General features: G+C 39.2%; 1 pseudogene; it reads right to left on the reverse strand.

Moving 5' to 3' along the window:
* Window positions 1-4163: 4163 nt before the first annotated feature.
* On the reverse strand, window positions 4164-4542 carry LOC101141808 (large ribosomal subunit protein eL22-like; annotated as a pseudogene).
* Between the last annotated feature and the right edge of the window lie 698 nt (window positions 4543-5240).

Below are 5240 nucleotides of genomic sequence, written 5' to 3' on the forward strand. Positions count from 1 at the left end.
AATACCTTACTACAATCACATACAAAGGCTCTATAATTTTGCTTCCCCCCTCCACATATTATTCTATTGATGTCATACTTTATATGAGTTGCCGGAGTTCTTGTGTGGGCTGTTTCTCATCTGTTTGGGCTTATATTTGTTCAATATTTGAAGTAGCTGCCCCTTGAATGGGTTTTTTTTCCTTTTATATTCTTTGATGCCTTTGGGAGTTTGATTGTGGTATTAATGTTACAGGTTGTTAGACAGGCAAGAGCAGATCACGAGGGGGCTCTCCCCCACCCACTAGGAATGTTGGATGATGTTTTGGCAATTATCACATTGCCTCTCTAAAAGTGATAAACTGGCAGCTGACACCAAGGAGAGGCCATTTTCTGATGTTCCATACCTGTTGCAATAAAGTGTTAATTGAATGCAAGCACCAGCAGACAACAACTTCCCTGGCATGTGCATTAAGAAACAAAATGACAGAGTATGACCTTCTGGGCACTTCACCAGAAAAGGGAAGAAAAGCTTCAGATGGGCAAGCATACAACTTCCTAAACACACTGAGTGTGCTCACTTCCCAAGGGTAAGGAGGGCACTGCACATGTGGGCAGCCGACCCTTAGGGAAGAATCATGGGAATGGGGCCAGCCCATAAAATCCTAGCATCAGGGTTAAATGGGGAACTTGACCCAGTGTCCGCTTGAATCTCTTCCAAGCATACTTTTTTTCTTTCCTGTTCTAAAGCCTTTTAGAATGAACTTCCACTCCTGCTCTGAAACTTGCCTTTGTCTCTTTTTCTGCCTTATTCCCCTCAGTCAAATTCTTTCTTCTGAGGAGGTAAGAATTGAGGTTGCCGAAGACTCATATGGAATTGCCACCAGTAACTCAGATACCTTCTATTGGTAACATAAGGTGGTTTCAGCTCAGTGGCTTCATTCCTGAAGTGTTTAGGGGGTTAAAGTTCAGCTCACTACTCATGGACTACATGCTACAACTCTGGGGGGCTGTTACCAGGTCCCCAAATTTGTTATCTGGCCCCTTGAAATTAGGAACCTGTTACACTGGAGGAGCCATTTGTTTCCAGTCAGCTGGCCACAACATTCCAATAGGTGGTGCTGGCCAAAGTGCTGCTTCAGGGTTATGGCAGTAGGGTCCATGCTCTCTTGTGTATGTCAGCAACTGAAGTAGTGCAGCAAAGTGCACACTTATCAGCATTTTATTGAAAATAATGTTGTTCTTTTTGAAAATATTGTAAATGGAATTATTTTATTAATTTTTATATGTTATTTCTTGTTAGTGTGTATAAATACAAATGATTTTTGTGTGTTGATTTTATGTGCTCCATCTTTGGTGAATGATGGCCCTGATGGGGTTTGGACTTGCATGGGGCATGTAGCCCCTTTCTTTTGTCTGATTTCTAGGAATGTTTACCCAATGCTTATATCCCCATTGTGTCTTGGAAGTAAGTGATGACTTTAATTTTACAGGCATATATGTGGAAAGGACTTGCCTTGTTTCAGATGAGACGTTGGACTCTTGAGTTATTATTGGAATGAGTAAAAGCATTGGGGTATTATTGGGAAGATGTGATTGCATTTTGAAGTGTGAGAAGGACATGAGATAAGGGTGGGGCCAGGGGCAGAATAATATCATTTGGATATGTGTCCCCACCAAAATATCATGTTGCAATGTAATCCCCAATGTTAGAGGTGAAGCCTGGTGAGAGGTGATCGGATAATAAAGGAGGAATTTTTATGAATGGTTTATCATCATCACTTTGGTACAGTTCTCCTGATAATGAGTAATTTTTCATGAGATCTGGACATTTACAAGTCTGTAGTGTCTCCCCCCACTCTGTTGCTCTTACTCCCACAATGTGACATGCCTGCTCCTACTTTACCGTCTGCCATGATAATAGGCTTCTTCAGGCATTCCCAGAAGCTGATGCCAGAGCTATGCTTCTTGAACAGCCTGTAGAACTGTGAGCCAACTGAACGTCTTTCTTGTTTAAATTACCCCGTCTTGTAGGTATTTCTCTGTAGGAATGCGATAAGGATCTAATTCACTAGATCATTATTGTTATTGTTCAACTCCCACTTACGAGTGAGAACATGTGGTGTTTGGTTTTCTGTTGCTGTGTTAGCTTGTTGAGAATGACGGTTTCCAGCTTCACTCTTGTCCCTGCAAAAGACATGAACTCATTCTAAGGCTGGATAGTATTCCATGATGTATATGTGCCACATTTTCTTTATCCAGTCTATCATTGATGGGCATTTGGGTTGGTTCCAAGTCATTGCTATTGAAAATAGTGCTGCAATGAACACAGGTGCATGTATCTTTACAGTGGAAAGATTTATAATCCTTTCGCTATATACCCAGTAATGGAATTGCTGAGTCAAATGGTCTTTCTGGTTCTAGATCCTGGAGGAATCAACACACTGTCTTCCACAATGGTTGAACTAATTTACACTCCCACCAACAATGTAAAAGCATTCCTATTTCTCCACAGCCTCACTAGCTTCTGTTGTTTCCCGACTTTTCAATGATGTCCATTCTAACTGGCGTGAGATGGTATCTCATTGTGGTTTTGATTTGCATTTCTCTAATAACCAGTGATATTGAGCTTTTTTCTTCATATGGTTTGTTGGCCACATAAGTGTCTTTGTTTGGGTAGTGTCTGTTTTATACTACAAAGCTATAGTAACCAAAACAGCATGATACTTGTACCAAAACAGATATATAGACAAATGGAACAGAACAGAGACCTCAGAAATAACACCACCCATCTACATCCATCTGATCTTCAACAAACCTTACAAAAACAAGCAATGGGGAAAGGATTCCCTGTTTAATAAATGCTGCTGGGAGAACTGGCTAGCCATAGGCAGAAAACAGAAACTGGATTCCTTCTTTACACCTTATACAAAAATTAACTCAAGATGGATTAAAGACTTAAAAATAAAACCCAAAACCATAAAAACCCTAGAAGAAAACCTAGGCAATACCATTCAGGACATAGGCATAGGCAAATATTTCATGACTAAAACACCAAAAGCAATTGCAGTGAAAGACAAAATTGACAAATGGGGTCTAATTAAACTAAAGAGCTTCTTCACAGCAAAAGAAACTATCATCAGAGTGAACAGGCAGCCTACAGAATGGGAGAAAATTTTTGCAATCTATTTATTTGACCAAGGGCTAATAGCCCGAGTCTACAAAGAGCTTAAACAAATTTACAAGAAAAAAACAGACAACCCGATCAAAAAGTGGGTGAAGGATATGCTTTTGTTTTTTCAGAAGTTTTTGATTACTGATTCTGTCTCCTTATTACTGATATATCCATTCATATTTTCTATTCATTATTCAGTATTTGTGAGTTGTATGTTTCTGGGAATTTATCATTTTATCTAAGTTATCTAACTTATTGGCATACAATTCTTCATTAAACTCTCTTATAATCCTAGTTATTTTTTTCATAGTAATGTCCCCACCTTAATTTCTTTTTTTTTTTTTTGTAGAAACAGACACATTCATATTTGTACACATGTAGTTAATTTAGAACCTGGGACTTTTACAATCAATTCCCCAAACCCCTTTATGGAAAGTGATGGACTACACAGCAATGCTGAAGGAGCATATTTTCTCTCTCTAGGAAGAAGAGGATTAGTAGACACAATTGTGTGCATCAAGAGAAATTTGCAATAAAAAAATCAAAGTAAGACAAATGTCCCAGAAACCTGCATTTTATTGACACTGTTATTTTCCCACAGAGAATCTTAGAAAGCTGTCACATTTTCTCTTAATGAATGAGAGGAACCCACTTGTATCCCTGAATCATTCTTTGGGAAAAGCAACAGAAACAATTGACAGTCACACTTCTAAAATAAAACAGTCACTACCTTCAGTCCACACCTCCACACCCTTACCTGCCTGCCCAATGGCTGTCATTTCTGTAAAGTCACCTTCTTGTACTCTGGTGTTACCACGAGAATTGAAATTTTAAAGCAGAAAAAAAAAAGTCATGGTATAAATAAGTGACTGGCGGCCCAGAGGAAGTCCTTTGACTATGATATCCAATTTTCTGTTCAATCCACACTGCAGAGATATAAGCATAAACCACCATTTTGGTTCCCAAATTCTTTTCAAGAACTCATACAAAATATTCCAGATAAATGAAATTTAATCCTCGTCTTCCTCCTCTTCTTCATCCTGGTTAATTTAGAAGTAACGGAATTCATAACTCTCTTAGCAACTACGTGCAACCAATCACGTAGATTATTCTTCTTCAAATATTTTTTGGTAAGATATTTCAAATACCTTTTGGAAAAAGGCACCTGGGATGTCACGGTGATCTTTCTCTTGCTCCTTTCGATGGTCACCACCCCTTACCAAGTTTCTCAGCTTTTCTGATCACTTTGATGCTTTCTTGCAAAAACTGCTCAAAATTGGCAGCATCCATGATTCCATCTTTTATGGGGTGGGTGCAATCAAGAGTGAATTTCAGAATCTGCTTCTCTTTTTTGCCCCCCTTCATCACAAGCTTTTTCACGGGTGCCATGGCAGTAGCGGAGGCAGAAAGCCAGATATCTCTTTAACATAATAATTTTCTTTCCTTTGGATGTATATCCAGTAGTGTGATTGCTGAGAACATATGGTGGTTTAATTTTTAGTTTTTTGGGGAACCTCCATACTGTTTTCCATAGTGTCTGTACTAATTTACATATACACAATTTACATGTATATTTACATACACACCAACAGTATGTAAGAATTCCCTTTATTCTTCATCCTCTCCAGAATGTATCTTAATTTCTAATTTTAGTTATGTGGTACCTCTCTTATTTCTCAGTCAATCTAGCTAAAGTTGTGTCAATTTTGTTTATCCTTGCAAAGAATCAATTTTTTCTTTCTTTCTTTCTTTCTTTCTTTTTTTTTTTTTTTTTTTTTTTTTGAGATGGAGTCTCACTCTGGCACCCAGGATGGAGTGCTGTGGTGCGATCTCGGCTCACTGCAAGCTCCACCTCCCGGGGTTCACGCCATTCTCCTACCTCAGCCTCCTGAGTAGCTGGGACTACAGGCGCCTGCCACCACGCCCGGCTAATTTTTTTTTTTGTATTTTTAGTAGAGACGGGGTTACACCGTGTTAGCCAAGATGGTCTTGATCTTCTGACCTCGTGATCCACCCGCCTCCGCCTCCCAAAGTGCTGGGATTACAGGCGTGAGTCACCGCGCCTCGCCCAATTTTTATTTTTATTG

The sequence above is a fragment of the Gorilla gorilla genome, chromosome X (assembly GCF_029281585.2).
Source record: "Gorilla gorilla gorilla isolate KB3781 chromosome X, NHGRI_mGorGor1-v2.1_pri, whole genome shotgun sequence".
Classification (NCBI taxonomy): domain Eukaryota; kingdom Metazoa; phylum Chordata; class Mammalia; order Primates; family Hominidae; genus Gorilla; species Gorilla gorilla.